This window comes from Manis pentadactyla, chromosome 4, assembly GCF_030020395.1.
Source record: "Manis pentadactyla isolate mManPen7 chromosome 4, mManPen7.hap1, whole genome shotgun sequence".
Lineage (NCBI taxonomy): Eukaryota > Metazoa > Chordata > Mammalia > Pholidota > Manidae > Manis > Manis pentadactyla.
The window spans coordinates 39,519,783-39,543,810 of record NC_080022.1 but is presented as its reverse complement, the minus strand read 5'-3'; the positions used below and the strand labels follow the sequence as shown (position 1 = coordinate 39,543,810).

General features: G+C 40.4%; 1 protein-coding gene across 2 annotated transcripts in view; it reads left to right on the top strand.

Annotated features, from left to right (window-relative positions):
* Nucleotides 1-24,028, top strand: part of AGBL4 (AGBL carboxypeptidase 4) — a 1,371,246-nt gene that overhangs the window by 135,576 nt on the left and 1,211,642 nt on the right. The window lies entirely within an intron of this gene.

Sequence of the window (24,028 nt, the reverse complement as noted above, 5' to 3'; positions counted from 1 at the left end):
GAACTGCATTTTTTTTTTTTAATCATTAATCTACACTTACATGACGAATACTTTGTTTACTAGGCTCTCCCCTATACCAGGTCCCCCCTATATACTCCTTTACAGTCACTGTCCATCAGCATAGCAACCTGTTGTAGAATCACTACTTGTCTTCTCTGTGTTGTACAGCCCTCCCCTTTCTCCCACCCCGCTATGGATGCTAATCTTAATACCCCCCTACTTCTCCCCCCCTTATCCCTCCCTACCCACCCATCCTCCCCAGTCCCTTTCCCTTTGGTACCTGTTAGTCCATTCTTGAGTTCTGTGATTCTGCTGCTGTTTTGTTCCTTCAGTTTTTCCTTTGTTCTTATATTCCACAGATGAGTGAAATCATTTGGTATTTCTCTTTCTCTGCTTGGCTTGTTTCACTGAGCAAAATACCCTCCAGCTCCATCCATGTTGCTGCAAATGGTTGGATTTGCCCTTTTCTTATGGCTGAGTAGTATTCCATTGTGTATATGTACCACATCTTCTTTATCCATTCATCTATCGATGGACATTTAGGTTGCTTCCAATTCTTGGCTATTGTAAATAGTGCTGCGATAAACATAGGGGTGCACTGATCTTTCTCATACTTGATTGCTGCATTCTTAGGGTAAATTCCTAGGAGTGCAATTCCTGGGTCAAATGGTAAGTCTGTTTTGAGCATTTTGATGTACCTCCATACTGCTTTCCACAATGGTTGAACAAGTTTACATTCCCACCAGCAGTGTAGGAGGGTTCCCCTTTCTCCACAGCCTCGCCAACATTTGTTGTTGTTTGTCTTTTGGATGGCAGCCATCCTTACTGGTGTGAGGTGATACCTCATTGTAGTTTTAATTTGCATTTCTCTGATAATTAGCGATGTGGAGCATCTTTTCATGTGTCTGTTGGCCATCTGTATTTCTTTTTTGGAGAACCGTCTGTTCAGTTCCTTTGCCCATTTTTTAATTGGGTTATTTGTTTTTTTTTTGTTGAGGCGTGTGAGCTCTTTATATATTCTGGACGTCAAGCCTTTATCGGATGTGTCATTTTCAAAGATATTCTCCCATACTGTAGGGTTTCTTTTTGTTATATTGATGGTGTCTTTTGCTGTACAGAAGCTTTTCAGCTTAATATAGTCCCACTTGTTCATTTTTGCTGTTGTTTTCCTTGCCCGGGGAGATATGTTCAAGAAGAGGTCACTCATGTTTATGTCTAAGAGGTTTGTGCCTATGTTTTCTTCCAAGAGTTTAATAGTTTCATGACTTACATTCAGGTCTTTGATCCATTTTGAGTTTACTTTTGTATATGGGGTTAGACGATGGTCCAGTTTCATTCTCCTACATGTAGCTGTCCAGTTTTGCCAGCACCATCTGTTGAAGAGACTGTCATTTCGCCATTGTATGTCCATGGCTCCTTTATCAAATATTAATTGACCATATATGTCTGAGTTAATGTCTGGATTGTCTAGTCTGTTCCATTGGTCTGTGGCTCTGTTCTTGTGCCAGTACCAAATTGTCTTGATTACTATGGCTTTATAATAGAGCTTGAAGTTGGGGAGTGAGATCCCCCCTACTTTATTCTTCTTTCTCAGGATTGCTTTGGCTATTCGGGGTCTTTGGTGGTTCCATATGAATTTTTGAATTATTTGATCCAGTTCATTGAAGAATGTTGCTGGTAGTTTCATAGGGATTGCATCAAATCTGTATATTGCTTTGGGCAGGATGGCCATTTTGACGATATTAATTCTTCCTAGCCATGAGCATGGGATGCGTTTCCATCTGTTAGTGTCCCCTTTAATTTCTTTTAAGAGTGACTTGTAGTTTTCAGAATATAAGTCTTTCACTTCTTTGGTTAGGTTTATTCCTAGGTATTTTATTTTTTTTGATGCAATTGTGAATGGAGTTGTTTTCCTGATTTCTCTTTCTGTTGGTTCATTGTTGGTATATAGGAAAGCCACAGATTTCTGTGTGTTGATTTTGTATCCTGCAACTTTGCTGTATTCCGATATCAGTTCTAGTAGTTCTGGGGTGGAGTCTTTAGGGTTTTTTATGTACAGTATCATGTCATCTGCAAATAGTGACAGTTTGACTTCTTCTTTGCCAATCTGGATTCCTTGTATTTTTTTGTTTTGTCTGATTGCCGTGGCTAGGACCTCTAGTACAATGTTAAATAACAGTGGGGAGAGTGGGCATCCCTGTCTAGTTCCCGATCTCAGCGGAAATGCTTTCAGCTTCTCGCTATTCAATATAATGTTGGCTGTGGGTTTTTCATAGATGGCCTTTATTATGTTGAGGTACTTGCCCTCTATTCCCATTTTGCTGAGAGTTTTTATCATGAATGGATGTTGAACTTTGTCAAATGCTTTTTCAGCATCTATGGAGATGATCATGTGGTTTTTGTCTTTCTTTTTGTTGATGTGGTGGATGATATTGATGGACTTTCGAATGTTGTGCCATCCTTGCATCCCTGGGATGAATCCCACTTGGTCATGGTGTACGATGGTTTTGATGTATTTTTGAATTCGGTTTGCTAAAATTTTGTTGAGTATTTTTGCGTCTACGTTCATCAGGGATATTGGTCTATAGTTTTCTTTTTTGGTGGTGTCTTTGCCTGGTTTTGGTATTAGGGTGATGTTAGCTTCATAGAATGAGTTTGGGAGTATCCCCTCCTCTTCTATTTCTTGGAAAACTTTAAGGAGAATGGGTATTATGTCTTCCCTGTATGTCTGATAAAATTTCGAGGTAAATCCATCTGGCCCGGGGGTTTTGTTCTTTGGTAGTTTTTTGATTACCGCTTCAATTTCGTTGCTGGTAATTGGTCTGTTTAGATTTTCTGTTTCTTTTTGGGTCAGTCTTGGAAGGTTGTATTTTTCTAGGAAGTTGTCCATTTCTCCTAGGTTTCCCAGCTTGTTACCATATAGGTTTTCATAGTAGTCTCTAATAATTCTTTGTATTTCTGCGGGATCTGTTGTGATTTTTCCTTTCTCATTTCTGATACTGTTGATTTGTGTTGACTCTCTTTTCCTCTTAATAAGTCTGGCTAGAGGCTTATCTATTTTGTTTATTTTCTCGAAGAACCAGCTCTTGGTTTCATTGATTTTTGCTATTGTTTTATTCTTCTCAATTTTATTTATTTATTCTCTGATCTTTATTATGTCCCTCCTTCTGCTGACCTTAGGCCTCATTTGTTCTTCTTTTTCCAATTTTGATAGTTGTGACATTAGACCGTTCATTTGGGATTGCTCTTCCTTTTTTAAATATGCTTGGAGTGCTATATACTTTCCTCTTAAGACTGCTTTTGCTGCGTCCCACAGAAGTTGGGGCTTAGTGTTGTTGTTGTCATTTGTTTCCATATATTGCTGGATCTCCATTTTGATTTGGTCATTGATCCATTGATTATTTAGGAGCGTGTTGTTTAGCCTCCATGTGTTTGTGAGCCTTTTTGCTTTCTTTGAACAGTTTATTTCTAGTTTAATGCCTTTGTGGTCTGAAAAGTTGGTTGGTAGGATTTCAATCTTTTTGAATTTACTGAGGCTCTTTTTGTGTCCTAGTATGTGGTCTATTCTGGAGAATGTTCCATGTGCACTTGAGAAGAACGTGTATCCTGTTGCTTTTGGATGTAGAGTTCTGTAGATGTCTATTAGGTCCATCTGTTCTAGTGTGTTGTTCAGTGCCTCTGTGTCCTTACTTATTTTCTGTCTGGTGGATCTGTCCTTTGGAGTGAGTGGTGTGTTGAAGTCTCCTAGAATGAATGCATTGCATTCTATTTCCTCCTTTAGTTCTGTTAATATTTGTTTCAGTTATGTTGGTGCTCCTGTATTGGGTGCATATATATTTATAATGGTTATATCCTCTTGATGGACTGAGCCCTTTATCATTATGTAATGTCCTTCTTTGTCTTTTGTTACTTTCTTTATTTTGAAGTCTGTTTTGTCTGATACCAGAATTGCAACACCTGCTTTCTTCTCTCTGTTGTTTGCTTGAAATATCTTTTTCCATCCCTTGACTTTAAGTCTGTGCGCGTCTTTGGGTTTGAGGTGAGTCTCTTGTAAGCAGCATATGGATGGATCTTGCTTTTTTATCCATTCTATTACTCTGTGTCTTTTGATTGGTGCATTCAGTCCATTTACATTTAGGGTGATTATTGAAAGGTATGAATTTATTGCCATTGCAGGCTTTAAGTTTGTGGTTACCAAATGTTTAGGGTTAGCTTCTTTACTGTCTTACTGTCTAACTTAACTCGCTTGTTGAGCTATTATAAACACAATCTGATGATTCTTTATTTCTCTCCCTTCTTATTCCTCCTCCTCCCTTCTTCATATGTTGGGTGTTTTGTTGTGTGCTCTTTTTAGGAGTGCTCCCATCTAGAGCAGTCCCTGTAGGATGCCCTGTAGAGGTGGTTTGTGGGAGGCAAATTCCCTCAACTTTTGCTTGTCTGGGAATTGTTTAATCCCTCCTTCATATTTAAATGATATTCGTGCTGGATACAGTAGTCTTGGTTCGAGGCCCTTCTGTTTCATTGCATTAAGTATATCATGCCATTCTCTTCTGGCCTGTAGGGTTTCTGTTGAGAAGTCTGATGATAGCCTGATGGGTTTTCCTTTGTAGGTAACCTTTTTTTTCTCTCTGGCTGCCTGTAATACTTTGTCCTTGTCTTTGATCTTTGCCATTTTAATTATTATGTGTCTTGGTGTTGCCCTCCTTGGATCCCTTGTCATGGGAGTTCTGTGTACCTCTGTGGTCTTAGAGGCCATTTCTTCCCCTAGTTTGGGGAAATTTTCAGCAATTATTTCTTCAAAGACATTTTCTATCCCCTTTTCTCTCTCTACTTCTTCTGGAATGCCTATGATTCTTATATTATTTCTTTTATATTGATCACTCAGCTCTCTTAAAATTTTTTCATTCCTGGAGATCCTTTTATCTCTCTCTGCATCAGCTTCTCTGCGTTCCTGTTCTCTGTTTTCTAGTCCATTAATGGTCTCTTGCATCTCGTCCTTTCTGTTTTGAAGTCCTTCCAGAGCTTGTTTTATTTCTGAATTCTCCTTCCTTAGTTCTTGCATATTTCTCTGCAAGTCCATCAGCATGGTTATGACTTTTGTTTTGAATTCTTTTTCAGGTAGACTGGCTAAATCTATCTCCCCAGATTCCTTCTCAGGGGAAGATGTAGCAGATGCCGAAGCTGTCTGGGTTAGTCTTGTCTGGATCATATTTTTTTGCCTTTTCATGTTGACAGGTGCTATTGACTGTCAGCTGGGAGGGCCAAAATTTTCACTTACTACTGGCCTTTCTTTACTGGGGCAACTGCGACCCCTAGTGGCTTGTGTTGGGTAATTGCGTGTAGAGTGGGTCTTTGTGTCTTGCCTGGCCGGGAGGGAGAAATTTCCCTTTCTGTGGGCGGAATTTGTCTCAGGCTGCTTCTCTGCTTTCGCAGCGCCCGGTGGGGTGATGGATGGGGGGGCTGCTTGACTGTTTGCCTCCGTGAGGGGTCTCAGAGCTGTTGCCCAGGGGGTTAGTGCACCCGGTTTTCCCTGTAATTTCCAGCTGCTGTACTGTGACCTGGGTTGTTTCCGTCAAGCTGTTAAGTCCCTGTCCCTTTAAGACTTTCAAAAAGCCCCCGCTTTTCTTTGTCACAGGGGCATCAGCTTCAGCACCCGCTCTGAGGTCTTACCCCCTGTTCTCCCAGTATCCAGGGCCCCCTGGGCATATACTGTGTCTGCGCTCTGGCCCGGATGGCTGGGGCTGGGTGTTCGGCAGTCCTGGGCTCCGTCTCCCTCCCGCTCTGCCTATTGTTCTCCCGCCGGGAGCTGGGGGGAGGGGCGCTCGGGTCCCGCCGGGCCGGGGCTTGTATCTCACCCCTTTCACCAGTCGCTGGGTTCTCGCTGGTGTAGCTGCAGTCTGGCCACTGTCCTGCGTCTTCTGGTCTCTCTTTTAGGGCTAGTTGTGTTTGTTGTATTTTCAAAAGTATATATGTTTTTGGGAGGAGATTCCCACTGTCCTACTCACGCCGCCATGTTGGCTCCGCCTCTTTTTTATAGTATTCTCTAATAATTCTTTGTATTTCTGTGGTGTCCGTAGAGATTTTTCCTTTCTCATTTCTGATTCTGTTTATGTATGTAGACTCTTTCTTGATAAATTTGGCTAAGGGTTTATCTGTTTTGTTTATTTTCTCGAAGAATCAGCTCCTGCTTTCATTGATTCTTTCTATTGTTTTATTCTGTACCATTTTATTTATCTATACTTTATTCTTTATTATGTCCCTCTTTCTACTGACTTTGGGCACCATTTATTCTTCTTTTTCTGGTTTCATTAATCATGAGTTTAGAATGTCTTATGGGATTGTTCTTTCCTGAGTTAAGCCTGCATTGCAGTATATTTTTCTCTTAGCATGGCCTCTGCTGTGTTTAGTTATTGTTGTCTTTTGTCTCCATATATTGCTTGATCACTATTTTCATTTTGTCATTGGCCCATTGATTATTTAGGAACTTGTTGTTAAGCCTCCATGTGTTTGTGGGCTTTTTTGTTTTCTTTCCTTAATTTATTTCTAGTTTCATATCTTTGCAGTCTGAGAAGCTGGTTTGTAAAAATTCAGTCCTTTTAAATATACTGAGGTTCTTTTTGTGGCCTAGTATGTGATCTTTACTTGAACGTGTTCCATGTGCACTTGAGAAGAATGTGCATCCTACTGCTTTTATGTGGAGTGTTCCATAATTGTCTGTTAGGTCCATCTGTGGTAATGTGTCATTTAGTGCCTCTGTCTCTTTACTTATTTTCTGTCAGTGATCTGTCCTTTGGAGTGAGTGGTGTGTTGAAGTCTCTTAAAATGCATGCATTGCATTCTGTTTCCCCCTTTGATTCTGTTAGTCTTTGTTTCACATTATGTAGGTGATCCTGTGTTGTGTGCATGGATACTTATAATGGTTATATCCTCTTGTTGGACTGACCCCTTTATCATTATGTAATGTCCTTCTTTGTCTCTTGTTACTTTCTTTGTTTTCAAGTCCATTTTGTCTGATGCAAGTACTGCAACCCCTGCTTTTTTCTCCCTGTTAGTTGCATCAAATATCTTTTTCCATCCCTTCACTTTTAGTTTGTATATGTCTTTGGGTTTGAAGTGATTCTTATGTAGGCAGCATATAGACAGGTTTTGTTTTTCTATCCATTCAGTGATTCTATGTCTTTAAATCAGTGCATTCAGTCCATTTACATTTATGGTGATTATTGATAGATATATAGTTATTGCCATTGCAGGCTTTATATTCATGGTTAGCAAAGCTTCAAGGGTAACTTCCTTACTAACAGTCAATTTTAATTCACTTAGTATACTATTAAAAACACAATCTTAAAGTTCTTTTTTTCCCTCTTATTTCTTCCTCCTCCATACTTTATCTATTAGGTAGCATATTCTGTACTCTTTGTCTATCCCTTCACTGACTGTGGGTGTAGTTGATTTGATTTTGCATTTGCTTAGTAATTAATTGTTCTGCTTTCTTTACTGTGTTTCTTTTTTCCCCTGGTGACAGCTATTTAGCCTTAGGAACACTTCAATTTATTGCAGTCCTTCCAAACTGCACTGTGGAAATGGTTTTGGGGAAGTAAATTCTCTCCGATTTTGCTTATCTGAAAATTGTTTAATCCCTCCTTAAAATTTGAATGATAATCTTGCTGGGTAGAGTACTCTTGCTTCAAGGCCGTTCTGCTTCACTGCATTAAATATATCATGCCACTCCCTTCTTGCCTGTAAGGTTTCTATTGAGAAGTCTGATGAAAGCCAGATGGATTTTCCTTTGTATGTGATCATTTTTCTCTCTCTGGCTGCTTTTAATACTCTGTCCTTATCCTTGATCTTTGCCATTTTAATTATTATATGTCTTGGTGCTGTATTCCTTGGGTCCCTTGTATTGGAAGACCTGTGCACCTCTGTGTCCTGAGAGACTATCTCCTTCCCTAGATTGGGAAAGTTTTCAGCAATTACCTCCTCAAAGACACCTTCTATCCCTTTTTGTCTCTCTTCTTCTTCTGGTACCCCAATAATGCAGATATTGTTTCATTGGCTTGGTCACACATTTCTTTCAATAGTCTTTAATTTGTAGAGATCTGTTTCTCTCTCTGTGCCTCAACTTCTTTGTATACCTGTTCTCTAATTTCTATTTCATTTACCATCTCCTCTACTTCATCTAGTCTGCTTTTAAATTCCTCCATTGTATGTTTCATTTTGGGTACTGTATTTTTCAAAGTTTGTATCTCAGTCTTGAATTCTTCCCTGAGTTCTTGAATATTTTTCTGTGCTCCATGATTTTTATTCTGAGATCTTTTTCAGAAAGATTGGTGAGTTCTGTTTCACTTGGCTCTCTTTCTGGTGTTTGTGGGATTTTGGTTTGAACCATGTTCCTTTGACATTTCACATTTGTATGTGGCTCCCTCTAGTGTTCAGAAGCTCTAGTGTCTGGAGCTGCTCAGCCCCTGGAGCAATGGTTGGGGCTGCAGGGAAGTGGCACTGGTTCCCCTTGGGCAGAAAGAGCTCTTCCTGCTTCCCTGCTGCAGGACTTTCCCCCACTGCAAGGGCAAGTGGGGCGACTGTGCAGGGTGTAGTCTGTGTACTTTGCACTTGTAGCTCTCATAGGTGAGCCTCCTTCTGGCTGGCCTGGCACAATGTCCGAGGCTCACAGTTTGCTATCCAGTGCTGGCCAGGAGGAAAGAGCAGTAGGCTGGGTATTTTGGTTGGAGGCCTCATAGCTGCATTGCCATCCAGGGGGACTGATCACCTGAATATTCTGAAGGTTCCAACCAGCTAGGCACAGTGCTCATGGACAATTTTTCCACCTGTCCTTTCTTCTTCTTTTTTTTTTAAAATTTTTATTTTGGTATCATTAATCTACAATTACATGAAGGACATTATGTTTACTAGGTTCCCCCCTTCACCAAGTCCCCCCCACATCCCCATTCACAGTCACTGTCCATCAACATAGTAAGATGCTGTAAAATCACTACTTGTTTCCTCTGTGTTGCACAGCCCTCCCCATGCACCCCCTACACTATACATGCTAATCGTAATGCCCCCTTTCTTTTTTTTCCTGCCCTTATCCCTCCCTTCCCACCCATCCTCCCCAGTCCCTTTCCCTTTGGTAACTATTAGTCCATTCTTTGGTTCTGTGCTTCTGCTGCTGTTTCATTCCTTCAGTTTTCTTTTGTTCTTATACTCCACATATGAGTGAAATCATTTGGTACTTGTCTTTCTCCACCTGGCTTATTTCACTGAGCATAATACCCGCTAGCTCCATCCATATTGTTGCGAATGGTAGGATCTGTTTGTTTCTTATGGCTGCGTAATATTCCATTGTGTATATGTACCACATCTACTTTATCCATTCATCTACTGTTGGACATTTAGGTTGCTTCCATATCTTGGCTATTGTAAATAGTGCAGCGATAAACATAGGGGTGCATCTGTCTTTTTCAAACTGGAGAGCTGCATTATTGGGGTAAATTCCTAGAAGTGGAATTCCTGGGTCAAATGGTTTTTCTATTTTGAGCATTTTGAGGAACCTCCATACTGCTTTCCACAATGGTTGAACTAATTTACATTCCCACCAGCAGTGTAGGAGGGTTCCCCTTTCTCCACAGCCTCGCCAACGTTTGTTGTTGTTTGTCTTTTGGATGGTAGCTATCCTTATTGGTGTGATGTGATATCTCATTGTGGTTTTAATTTGCATTTCACTGATGACAAGCAATGTGGGGCATCTTTTCATGTGTCTCTTGGCCATCTGAAATTCTTCTTTAGATAACTGTCTATTCAGCTCCTCTGCCAATTTTTTTTTGTGATCTAATAACAGTTTTATTTATTTATTTATTTTTTGAGAGGGCATCTCTCATATTTATTGATCAAATGGTTGTTAACAACAATAAAATTCTGTATAGGGGACTCAATGCACAATCATTAATCAACCCCAAGCCTAATTCTCAACAGTCTCCAGTCTTCTGAAGCATAACGAACAAGTTCTTACATGGTGAACAAATTCTTACATAGTGAATAAGTTCTTACATGGTGAACAGTGCAAGGGCAGTCACACAGAAACTTTCGGTTTTGATAACACATTATGAACTATAAACAATCAGGTCAAATATGAATATTCATTTGATTTTTATACTTGACTTATATGTGAATCCCATATTTCTCCCTTATTATTATTATTATTATTATTATTATTTTTAATAAAATGCTGGAGTGGTAGGTAGATGCAAAATAAAGGTAGAAAACATAGTTTAGTGCTGTAAGAGGGCAGATGTAGATGATCAGGTGTGTGCCTATAGACTATTAATCCAAGCTAGACAAGGGCAACAAAACATCCACAGATGTAGAAGATTTCTCTCAAAACAGGAGGTGTGAGGTTCTAAGCCTCACCTGTGTTGATCCCCAATTTCTCACCTGATGGCCCCCCTGCGACTGTGCCTGTCTGAGGTTGTTCCTCCCTTGAGGAATCTTACCCGTCTCTGGCTAACCAGTCATCTTCCGGGGCCATACAGGGAAATGTAAAGTTGTTAAGTGAGAGAGAAGCAATATTGTTTGAAAAGGTTATCTTTTTACTTCTTTGCAGATTTATGCCCTGTGGCTTCTATGCCCAGCATTTGTCTTGAGGTATCTTTACCACTTGGAAGAATTATGATACTCGGTAATTTTGTTAAAAGGCACGAATTTTACTTAAGGGTTGTAATTAGGAAGAAAGAAGAAAAGCTATAGAAGTAGCAGACAGAAGAAAACATGGGAAGATTGATTATTTCTTTGACATATCTTCTTGTAGAGTAACTTCAGCATGTATAGGTTTTAAACTACTAATTAAATTGCGCACACACATTAACATAATAGGAATATAGCTACATAACCAAAGCAGACCTACAATTACCAGCCATCTCCAGTGAAACCAAGAAAATCAGTTAGGCACCCTAGGCATTTGTGAAAACTTATCAATGATATGATGGATATTATCTAACTGAATTTGAATAGTTTGAGAAAAATCAGACAAATTAAAGCAACACATTCCTGGGAACTGTTCACATCCCATATGTTCTTTTAACAGTAGATAGTCTGTAGTTGCAAGATTTTGGAGTACTGCAACTTGCAATTCTAATTCTTGGTTGAGTTCTGACAGTATAAATCCAGTCAAATTTGTTGTTTTACTGTATGCACAGGCCAGCTTAGATATCTCCTTCTTCATTCCAATGGCAAGTCCAGGCACCGGTGGGATGAATGCAGCTACAACTGCAACAGCACCAGGCTCTTTGTTGAAGTTTTTTGGTGATCACCTTCTGGAATGACTCTTCCAGAGAATGTTGATGTTGGAAGTTCTTCTTCATATCGTATCTTAATTCGTTTTCTGAGTAGCCAAAGTAGGCTTTGATCCTCTGTATAAACACAAACAAACCCTTTGTCCACACTTTGATATGCCCTTTATACCATTGTGAAGAACTTAATGGAGATCACCTCACAGGAACTTTTTTTTTTAAGAGAATGAATATTATCAGAAAAATGTATTTCCATAGCTGATCATCTGACACCCTTTAAATGATCAAAATTAAGGATATTTAAAGCATGCATTAATCATTGATTTGCAGTTCGTTTTATCCTATCAGGGAGTAATCCCCCTTTTCTTTCTTTTTTTTTTGTTATAATTAATCTACAATTACATGAAGAATATTATGTTTACTAGGCTCACCCCTATACCAGTTCCCCCCCACAAACCCCTTTACAGTCATTGTCCATCAGCATAGAAAAATGTTGTAGAATCACTACTTGTCTTCTCTGTGTTGTACAGCCCTCCCCTTTCTCCCACCCCCCATTATGCATGCTAATCATAATACCACCTTCCTTCTTCCCCCCCATTATCCCTCCCTACCCACCCATCCTCCCCAGTCCTTTTCCCTTTGGTAACTGTTACTCCATTCTTGGGTTCTGTGATTCTGCTGCTGTTTTGTTCCTTCAGTTTTTCCTTTGTTCTTATACTCCACAGATGAGTGAAATCATTTGGTATTTCTCTTTCTCTGCTTGGCGTATTTTACTAAGCATAATACCCTCTAGCTCCATCCATGTTGTTGCAAATGGTAGGATTTGTTTTCTTCTTATGGCTGAGTAATATTCCTTGTGTATATGTACCACATCTTCTTTATCCATTCGTCTACTGATGGACACTTACGTTACTTCCATTTCTTGGTTATTGTAAATAGTGCTGTGATAAACACAGGGGTGCATCTGTCTTTTTCAAACTTGAGTGCTTCGTTCTTAGGGTGAATTTCTAGCAGTGGAATTCCAGGATCAAATGGTAAGTCTATTTTGAGCATTTTGAGGAACCTCCATACTGCTTCCCACAATGGTTGAACTAATTTACATTCCCACCAGCAGTGTAGGAGGGTTCCCCTTTCTCCACAACCTCGCCAGCATTTGTTGTTGTTTGTCTTTTGGATGGTAGCCATCCTTACTGGTGTGAGGTGATACCTCATTGTGGTTTTAATTTGCATTTCTCTGATAACTAGCGACGGGAAGCATCTTTTCATGTGTCTGTTGGCCATCTGTATTTCTTTTTTGGAGACCTGTCTGTTCAGTTCATCTGCCCATTTTTTAATTGGATTATTGTTTTTTGTTTGTTGAGGTGGGTGAGCTCTTTATATATTTTGGACGTCAAGCATTTATTGGATCTGTCATTTACAAATATGTTCTCCCATACTGTAGGATACCTTTTTGTTATATTGATGGTGTCTTTTGCTGTACAGAAGCTTTTCAGCTTAATATGGTCCCACTTGTTCATTTTTGCTGTTGTTTTCCTTGCCTGGGGAGATATGTTCAAAAAGAGGTCACTCATGTTCATGTCTAAGAGGTTTTTGCCTATGTTTTTTTCTAAGAGTTTTATGGTTTCATGACTTACATTCAGGTCTTTGATCCACTTTGAATTTACTTTTGTGTATGGGGTTAGACAATGGTCCAGTTTCATTTGGGATTGTTCTTGCTTCTTCAAGTGTGCCTGGATTGCTATATACTTTCCTTTAAGACTGCTTTCGCTGCGTCCCACAGAAGTTGAGGCTTTGTGTTGTTGTTGTCATTTATTTCCATATATTCCTTGATCTCTATTTTTATTTGTTAGTTGATCCATTGATTATTTAGGAGCATATTGTTAAGCCTCCATGTGTTTGTGAGCCTTTTTGTTTTCTCTGTAGAATTTATTTCTAGTTTTATACCTTTTTGGTCTGAATAGTTGGTAGGTAGAATTGCAATCTTTTGGAATTTACTGAGGCTCTTTTTGTGGGCTAGTATGTGGTCTATTCTGGAGAATGTTCTATGTGCACTTGATAAGAATGTATATCCTGATGCTTTTGGATGTAGAGTTCTAGATGTCTATTAGTTCCATCTGTTCTACTGTGTTGTTCATTGCCTCCGTGTCCTTACTTATTTTCTGCCTTTTGGATCTATCCTTTGGGGTGAGTGGTGCGTTGAAATCTCCTAAAATGAATGCATTGCAGTCTATTTCCCTCTTTAGTTCTGTTAGTATTTGTTTCACATATACTGGTGCTCCTTTGTTGGGTGCATATACATGTAGAATGATTATGTCCTCTTGTTGGACTGAGCGCTTTATCATTATGTAGTGTCCTTCTTTATCTCTTGTTACTTTCTTTGTTTTGAAGTCTATTTTATCTGATATTCGTACTGGAACCCCTGCTTTCTTCTCTCTGTTGTGTGCATTAAATATGTTTTTCCATCCCTTGACTTTTACTCTGTGCATATCTTTGGGTTTGAGGTGAGTTTCTTGTAAGCAGCATATAGATGGGTCTTGCTTTTTTATCCATTCTATTGCTCTGTGTCTTTTGATTGGTGCATTAAGTCCATTTACATTTAGGTTGACTATTGAAAGATATGTACTTATTGCCATTGCAGGGTTTAAATTCATGGTTATCAAACGTTCAAGGTTAGCCTCTTTAGTATCTTACTGCCTAACTTAGCTCGCTTATTGAGCTGTTATATACACTGTCTGGAGATTCTTTTCTTCTCTCCCTTCTTATTCCTCCTCCTCCATTCTTCATATGTTGGGTGTTTTGTTCTGTGCTCTTTTTAGGAGTGCTCCCATCTAGAGCCGTCCCTGTAAGATGCGCTGTAGAGGTTGTTTGTGCAAGGCAAATTCCCTCAACTTTTGCTTGTCTGGGAATTGTTTAATCCCTCCATCATATTTAAATGATAATCGTGCTGGATACAGTATCTTTGGTTCAAGGCCCTTCTGTTTCATTGCATTAAATATATCATGCCATTCTCTTCTGGCCTGTAAGGTTTCTGTTGAGTAGTCTGATGATCGCCTGATGGATTTTCCTCTATAGGTGACCTTTTTCTCTCTAGCTGCCTTTAAAACTCTTTCCTTGTCATTGATATTTGCCATTTTAATTATTATGTGTCTTGGTGTTGTCCTTCTTGGGTCCTTTCTGTTGGGAGTTCTGTTTATTTCCGTGGTGTGTTCGATTATTTCCTCCCCCAGTTTGGGGAAGTTTTCAGCAATTATTTCTTCAAAGACACTTTCTATCCCTTTTTCTCTCTCTTCTTCTTCTGATACCCCATAAATACAGATATTGTTCCTTTTGGATTAGTCACACAGTTCTCTTAATATTGTTTCATTCCTGGAGATCCTTTTATCTCTCTCTATGTTAGCTTCTATGCATTCCTGTTCTCTGGTTTCTGTTCCATCAGTGGCCTCTTGCATCTTATCCATTCTGCTTATAAATCCTTCCAGAGTTTGTTTCACTTCTGTAATCTCCTTCCTGGCATCTCTGATTTCCCTCTGGACTTCATCCCTTAGCTCTTGCATATTTCTCTGCATCTCTGTCAGCATGTTTATGATTTTTATTTTGAATTCTTTTTCAGGAAGACTGGTTAGGTCTGTCTCCTTCTCTGGTGTTGTCTCTGTGATCTTTGTCTGCCTGTAGCTTTGCCTTTTCATGGTGATAGGAATAGTTTGCAGAGCTGAGACGAGTGACGGCTGGAAGAACTTCCCTTCTTGTTGGTTTGTGGCCCTCCTCTCCTGGGAGAACAGCGACCTCTAGTGGCTTGTGCTGGGCAGGTGTGCGCAGACAGGGCTGCTGATTCCTGCACAACTGCTATGGAGTTTATCTCCGCTGTTGCTGTTGGCGTGGCCTGCCTTTTGCTGCGTCTCCAAAATGGTGGAGCTGCGTTGGAGGTGGAGTGGCCAGGAGGCTATTTATCTCCGTAAGGGGCCTCCGTGCTCCCTGCTGCCCAGTGGATTAGAGTGCCCAGAGATCCCCAGATTCCCAGCCTCTGAACTAAGTGCTCCAGGACTCTTCCATCCAGTTTTGGGGTCCCTGTCCCTTTAAGACTTCCAAAAAGCACTCTCCAAAAAATAAAAATAAAAGCCGCTCACTTTTGTTTGTCCTCGGGCGCCCGCCTCAGGGCCCGCTCACAGGTCTTGCTGTCCTGTTTCCCTAGTATCCAGGACCCCACGCATGCACTGTGTCTGCGCTCTTGTGCGGATGGTTGGGGCTGGGTGTTTAGCAGTCCTGGGCTCCCTCTCCCTCCCCACTTCGACTCCTCTCCTCCCACCTGGAGCTGGGGTGAGGGGAGCTTGGGTCCCGCCAGGCTGGGGCTTGTATCTTACCCCCTTCGCAAGGCGCTGGGTTTTTGCAGGTGTGGATGTGGTCTGGATGTTGTCCTGTGTCCTCTGGTCTCTATTCTAGGAAGAGTTGTCTTTGTTATATTTTCATAAATATATGTGGTTGTGGGAGGAGATTTCTGGTGCTCTACTCACGCCGCCATCTTGGCTCCACCCTCTGCTCCTCTGCCCATTTTTTAATTGGATTATTTGCTTTTTGTTTGTTGAGGTGTGTGAGCTCTTTATCGGATCTGTCATTTATGAATATATTCTCCCATACTTTAGGATACCTTTTTGTTCTATTGATGGTGTCCTTTGCCGTACAGAAGATTTTCAGCTTAATATAGTCCCATTTGTTCATTTTTGTGTTTGTTTCCCTTGCCCGGGGAGATATGTTCAAGAAGAGGTCACTCATGTTTATGTCTAGGATATTTTTGCATGTTTTTTTCTAAGAGTTTTATGGTTTCGTGACTTATATTCAAGTCTTTGATCCATTTCAAATTTACTTTTGTGTGTGGGATTAGACAGTGATCCAGTTTCATTCTCTTACATGTAGCTTTCCAGTTTTGCCAGCACCATCTGTTGAAGAGACTGTCATTTCCCCATTGTATGTCCATAGCCACATTATCGAATATTAGTTGACCATATATGTTTCTGTTAATGTTTGGAGTCACTATTCTGGTCCATTGGTTTGTGGCTCTGTTCTTGTGCCAGTAGCAAATTGTCTTGATTACTGTGGCTTTGTAGTAGAGCTTGAAGTTGGGGAGTGAAATTCCCCCCACTTTATTCTTCCTTCTCAGGATTGCTTTAGCTATTCGGGGTCTTTGGTGTTTCCATATGAATTTTTGAACTGTTTGTTCCAGTTCATTGAAATATGCTGTTGGTAGTTTGATAGGGATTGCATCGAATCTGTATATTGCTTTGGGCAGGATGGCCATTTTGACGATATTAATTCTTCCTAACCAAGAGCATGGGATGAGTTTCCATTTGTTAGTGACCTCTTTAATTTCTCTTAAGAGTGTCATATAGTTTTCAGGGTATAGGTCTTTCACTTCCTTGGTTAGGTTTATTCCTAGGTATTGTATTCTTTTTGATGCTATTGTGAATGGAATTGTCTTCCTGATTTCTCTTTCTATTAGTTTATTGTTAGTGTATAGGAAAGCCACAGATTTCTGTGTGTTGATTTTGTATCCTGCAACTTTGCTGAATTCCGATATTAGCTCTAGTAGTTTCAGAGTGGAGTCTTTAGGGTTTTTTTTATGAACAATATCATGTCATCTGCAAATAGTGACAGTTGGACCTCTTCTTTACCAATCTGGATTCCTTGTATTTCTTTGTTTTGTCTAGTTGGCGTGGCTAGGACCTCAAATACTATGTTGAATAACAGTGTGGTTATTGGGCATCCCTGTCTTGTTCCCGATCACAGAGGAAAAGCTTTCAGCTTCTCCCTGTTCTGTATGATGTTGGCTGTGGGTCTATCGTATATAGCCTTTATTTTGTTGAGGTACTTGCCCTCTATACCCATTTTGTTGAGAGTTTTTATCATGAATGGATGTTGAATTTTGTCAAATGCTTTTCAGCATCTATGGAGATGATCATGTGGTTCTTGTCTTTCTTTTTGTTGATGTGGTGGATGATGTTGATGGATTTTCGAATGTTGTACCATCCTTGCATCCCTGAGATGAATCCCACTTGGTCATGGTGTATGATCCTTTTGATGTATTTTGAATTCGATTTGCTAATATTTTGTTGAGTATTTTTGCATCTACATTCATCAGGGATATTGGTCTCTAGTTTTCTTGTTTGGTGGGGTCTTTGCCTGGTTTTGGTATTAGGGTGATGTTGGCTTCATAGAATGAGTTTGGGAGTATTCCCTCCTCTTCTATTTTTTGGAAAACTTTAAGGAGAATGGTTATTATGTCTTCTCTGTATGGCCGATAAAATTCTGAGGTAAATCCGTCCGGCCCGGGGTTTTTGTTCTTTGGTAGTTTTTTGATTACCACTTCAATTTTGTTGTTGGTAATTGGTCTGTTTAGATTTTCTGTTTCTTTCTGGATCAGTCTTGGAAGGTTGTATTTTTCTAGAAAGTTGTCCATTTCTCCTAGGTTTCTCAACTTGTTAGCATATAGGTTTTCATAGTACTCTCTAATAATTCTTTGTATTTCTGTGGGGCCCGTCGTGATTTTTCCTTTCTCATTTCTGATTCTGTTGATTTGTGTTGACTCTCTTTTCCTCTTAATAACTCTGGCTAGAGGCTTATCTATTTTGTTTATTTTCTCGAAGAACCAGCTCTTGGTGTCATTGATTTTTTCTATTGTTTTATTCTTCTCAATTTTATTTATTTCTTCTCTGATCTTTATTATGTGCTTCCTTCTGCTGACCATAGGCCTCGTTTGTTCTTCTTTTTCCAATTTCGGTAATTGTGACATTAGAGTATTCATTTGGGATTGTTCTTCCTTCTTTAAATATTCCTGCATTGCTATATATTTTCCTCTTAAGACTGCTTTTGCTGTATCCCACAGTAGTTGGGACTTTGTGTTGTTGCTGTCGTTTATTTCCATATATTGCTGGATCTCCATTTTGATTTGGTCATTGATCCATTGATTATTAGGAGCGTGTTGTTGAGCCTCCATGTGTTTGTGAGCCTTTTAGCTTTCTTTTTACAGTTTATTTCTAGTTTTATGCCTCTGTGGTCTGAAAAGTTGTTTGGTAGGATTTCAATCTTTTGGAATTTAGTGAGGCTCTTTTTGTGGCCTAGTTGGTGGTCTGTTTTGGAGAATGTTCCATGTGCACTTGTGAAGATGTGTATCCTGTTGCTTTTGGATGTAGAGTTCTGTAGATGTTTATTAGGTCCATCTCTTCTAGTGTGTTGTTCAGTGTGTCTGTATCCTTACTTATTTTCTGTCTGGTGGATCTGTCCTTTGGAGTGGGTGGTGTGTTGAAGTCTCCCAGAATGAATGCATTGCATTCTATTTCCTCCTTTAATTCTGTTAGTATTTGTTTCACATATGTTGGTGCTCCTGTATTGGGTGCATGTATATTTATAATGGATATATCCTCTTGTTGGACTGAAGCCTTTATCATTATGTAATGTCCTTCTTTATCTTTTGTTACTTTCTTTATTTTGAAGTCTATTTTGTCTGATAGTAGTATTGCAACACCTGCTTTTTTCTCTCTGTTGTTTGCATGAAATATCTTTTTCCATCCCTTGACTTTTAGTCTGTGCATGTCTTTGTGTTTGAGGTGAGTCTCTTGTAAGCAGCATATAGATGGGTCTTCCTTTTTTATATCAATTCTATTACTCTGTGTCTTTTGATTGGTGCATTCAGTCCATTTACATTTAGGGTGATTATTGAAAGATATGTACTTATTGCAATTGCAGGCTTTAAGTTTGTGGTTACCAAAGGTTCAAGGTTATCTTCTTTACTATCTTACTAACTTAACTCACTTATTGAGCTATTATAAACACGGTCTGATGATTCTTTGTTTCTGTCTCTTCTTATTCCTCCTCGTCCCTTATTCATATGTTGGGTGTTTTGTTCTGCACTCTTTTTAGGAGTGCTCCCATCTAGAGCAGTCCCTGTAAGATGCCCTGTAGAGGTGGTTTGTGGGAGGCAAATTCCCTCAGCTTTTCCTTGTCTGGGAATTGTTTGATCCCTCCTTCATATTTTAATGATAATCGTGCTGCATACAGTAATCTTGGTTCGAGGCCCTTCTGTTTCATTGCATTAAGTATATCATGCCATTCTCTTCTGGCCTGTAGGGTTTTTGTTGAGAAGTCTGATGATAGCCTGATGGGTTTTGCTTTGTAGCTGACCATTTTTTTCTCTCTGGCTGCCTTTAATACTTTTTCGTTGTCTTTGATCTTTTCCATTTTAATTATTATGTGTCTTGGCATTGCCCTCCTTGGATCCCTTGTCATGGGAGTTCTCTGTACCTCTGTGGTCTGAGAGGCTATTTCCTCCCCTAATTTGGGGAACTTTGCAGCAATTATTTCTTCAAAGACACTTTCTATCCCTTTTTCTCTCTCTTCTTCTTCTGGTATCCCTATAATGCAGATATTATTCCATTTTGATTGGTCACTCAGTTCTCTTATAATTTTTTAATTCCTGGAAATCCTTTTATCTCTCTCTCCATCAGCTTCTCTGCATTCCTATTCTCTGTTTTCTAGTCCATTAATGGTCTCTTGCATCTCTTCCATTCTGTTTTGAAGTCCTTCAGAGCTTGTTTTATTTCTGTGTTCTCCCTCCTTAGTTCTTGCATATTTCTCTGTAAGTCCATCAGCATGGTTATGACTTTTGTTTTGAATTATTTTTCAGGAAGACTGGTTAGATCTATCTCCCCATGTTCCTTCTCAGGGAAAGATGTAGACGATGTCGAAGCTGTCTGGGTTAGTCTTGTCTGGATCAAATTTTTTTGCCTTTTCATGTTGATATGTGCAATGGTGAGCTATTGACTTTCTGTCAGCTGGGAGAGCCAAGGCTCTCCACTTGTGCCTGGCCTTTCTTTACTGGGACAACTGTGACCCCTAGTGGCTCATGTTGGGCAATTTCATGTAGACTGGGTCTCTGTATCTTGCCCAGCCGGTATGGAGGAAGCTCCCTTGCTGTGGGCATGGCCACCCTCCGGCTGCTGCTCTGCTATGGCTGGGCCCCAGAGTGGTAATGGGTGGGGGGCTGTTTGGCTGTTAACCTCTGTGAGAGGTCTCAGAGCTGTTGCCCAGGGGGTTAGTGCGCCCAGAGTTCCCTGGAATTTCCAGCTCCTAGACTGTAACCTGGGATTCTTCCTTACAGCTGTGCCGTCCCTGTCCCTTTAAGACTTTCAAAAAGCACTTGCTTTTCTTTGTCACATGGTCCCCGGCTTCAGGACCCACTTGAAGATCTTGCTGCCCTATTTCCCTAGTTTCCAGCACCCCACGCATGCACTGTGTCTGTGCTCTGCTTCGGATGGCTCGGGCTGGGTGAATAGCAGTCCTGGGCTCCCTCTCCCTCCCTGCTCAGACTCCTCTAATCCCGCTGGGTGCTGTGGTGAAGGGCGCTCAGGTCCTGCCAGGCCGGGGCTTGTGTCTTACCCCTTTCACCACTTGCTGGGTTCTCGCAGGTGTGGAAGTAGTCTGACTGTTGTCCTGTGTCTTCTAGTCTCTCTTTTAGGATTAGTCGTATTTGTTGTATTTTCAAAAATATATATGTTTTTGGGAGGAGATTCCCACTGTCCTACTCACGCCGCCATCTTATCCACCTGTCATTTCTTCTGAGCATCAAGTTCTGTGCAATCCTTTCCAATCTCTCAACCTCTCACTGTTAGGAAGTCTCTCAGCGACTGCCCGCCTTTCTTTTATGCCAGAGTGGCGAGTTGTGGATACCTGTTTTCCACAAGCAGCTGTAATCCCAGTCTCTCCAAGTATTCTACTTATCTTAGCTTTCCAACCCCACTAATCTCCAGAGCACCATGTAATGTATTTTTGTGCTCCCAGTGCAGATCTCCAGGGCTGGGTGTTTAGCAGTTTTAGGCCTCCTCCCCCTCCCTGGTCCGTTTCTCTTCCTCCGTCTGGTGAGCTGGGGTGGGGGAAGGGCTTGGTTTCCTCTGGATCACGGCTTTGGTACTTTACCCTTTTCCATGAGTTCTGCTGTTTTCCACAGGTGTAGGCAGTCAGCTTCAGCCTTCTTTCTTGTTGCTTTTTTCAGGATTAATTGTATTTGCTATATTTTCAAATTATATGTGGTTTTGGGACGAGGTCTCTGTCTCACCTGTCAGGCTGCCATCTTTAGTTTATCATCCATGTTTTGTTTTTGATGTCATTTTCTACATCATTTTGTTTTATATATCCCTTTTGTAATTATTTTAGATTTAGTTAATTTTATTACTTTTGTGTTTTAACTTTGTGAGCTCTATGAGTGATTAATCCACTCTTTTGTGTGTGTGTGTGTGTGTGTGTGTGTGTGTGTATTTCCCTGTGTGGTTTTTACTTTTGTATGTTTTGTTCCTGTTAATTAGTACCTTTTTTTAAAGCTGGAAGTCCTTTTAATATTTTCTGTAAGTTAGTTTAGTATTGATGAACTCCTTTTTCTTTTATTCATCAGAAAACTCTTTATTTCTCCTTCAAATCTCAAAGATAACCTTACCAAGTAGAATATTCTTGTTTGGAAGTGTTTTCAGTTCAGCACTTCAAACATGCCAGAAATTGCTTTCTTCTGGCTTGCGAAGTTTCTGCTGAGAAATCTGATAGCTTTATTGGGTTGCCTTGACCATAACAACTTGTTTTTCTTTCATTGCTTTTCAGATTCTCTGTTTATATTTAACTTTTTACATTTTAAGTATATTCTGTCTTGGTGTGGCTCCCTTTTCTCTCACCTTATTTGTATCTCTCTGGGATTCCTGCATGTGGGTGCCTATTTCCTTCCTTAGTTTTGGGAAGTTTTTAGCCAGTTATTTCTTCAAATAAGTTTTATACACCCTTCCCTCCATCTTCTCTTTTTATGACCTCTGTTATGTGAATGTTACTATGCCTGATAATTTCCCAGAGGTCCCTTATAATCTTTTTTTTTTTTTAATTCCTTCTTTTTGCTCCTTTGGGTTATTTCCGTTGCATGATCTTCCAGCTTGCTGATCTGTTCTTCTTACTCTAGCCTGTTGATCCCTTCCGGTGTATTTTTCAGTTCATTTACTGTATTCTTCATTTCTGCCACTTCTGTTTGGTCCTTTCTTATATTTTCAATCTCTGTTGAAATTCTCACTGTGTTTATCCATTGTACTCCAAATTTCCTTGAGCATCCTTATGGCCATTACTTTGAATTCTTTGTTTTGTAGATTATTTATCTCCATATCATTAAGGAATTTTCTGATGTTTTTGTCTTATTCTTTCATTTGAAACATGTTGTTTCTTCATTTTGTTTAAATCTTTGTGTTTATATGGTAGGCAAAAGTTCTGCCTCCGTCAGTGTTGAAGTGGCCTTGTTTGGTGATGATCCTCTTGTTCAATCTTGCCCTCACTCCTGGTTGTCTCTTGAACCTTTGTGATTGTCTGAACTGCCTGATTTATTCTTGTTATGTTCCCTTGGTTGAGAGTGTATATCATAACCTTTCAGTGGTTTAAGGGCAAGAATCACTTTTATCATTTAATTGCATACTGATTCTAATCTAGATCCTCAGGCAGCAGCTTTTGAAGTATGCAAACATATATAGTCTTGTGGGGTTGCAATGGTAATCCCTGTGTGCCTCTGGACTAGGAGATCTGGAGCTGTATCCTGAGAGTTGCAAAATTCACGGCTCCATATGAATTATAAGCTCCTTTCTTGGAAGTCTCATCAGTCTATAGTGAGGCCAAGGGAGCATGCAAGAATAGTTTTTCCCTGATTTCATACTCTGGAAATGCCTCTTTAGCTTCTTGGTGTGTGGGCAACTTTAAGCCTGTCCTTCAGGCTGAATCTCCAGTGTGCCTCCAGACTAGGAGATAAGCCTTTTTTTATGGGAAGACTGGGCTAATGTTTAAGGCTGGTTCTTCTGCAATATCCTGGGAATGTTGGCCTGCCAACAACTGTCTTTCTGATCACTACAGACCTGTGGAGCTCTGGAATGCCAGCGCTTTTGGCCAACATGGCCTGTAGATCAAAGGGTGTTCCTTGTGTGGGTTGAGTGCACCCATGCGCTGAGGCAAGAAGCTAGAGTGTATAGGACAAGGCATTTTCACCAGCTTCAGAAAAGCAACAGGAAAATGTCTTGCCTGCATGTGTCTATAGGCTTCAAGGAGAGAGACTTGTCTTTGCTTACGTGTGGGCTCTAGGCTGGTGGTGTGAGAGTGCTGTGACACCTCATGCTGACCATCCCCAGCAAGAAGGCAGTTCAGTGCCACAGCCACTATCCCTAGTGGATCGGTGTGAGAACTGTGTGACATTTAGTGTTTGCCTGCCCCCGCCAGGGAATGGGGAAGAGCTGCAACTGCCTGTGCTCCTTTGCCTTGTCAAGAGCTGCAACCTGGTGCCCCTGCCTGTCTCAACAATATGGCAGGAGGGTGTCACATTTAAACAACTGTCCTGAGGCTGTGTGGAGAGTGCAGCAATGGTGTGTGCCAGCATCTCCATCTCCAGGGATCCTCTCAACTGCTTCACCCTTCAGCTGATGCCCCCAATCAGCAAAGAATTTCCCTGACATATAGTCACATATTGCTTTTCCAACTGTGACTTTTTCATTAGGTCTCTGGGGGAATGAGACTGCACATGAGTCTTCAAAGAGGAGAATCTCAGTTTACTGTAGCACTTTGGGAACCCTGGATTTAAGCCCTGTTGATTTTGCAACTCAGATATTCTGGGGGCTCATTACTCTTTTGCACATCCCTGGGTCTGGGGTGCCCAGTGTGGGGTACCAACCTCTTGCTTCTCTGGGAGAAGCATCTGTCTGGTA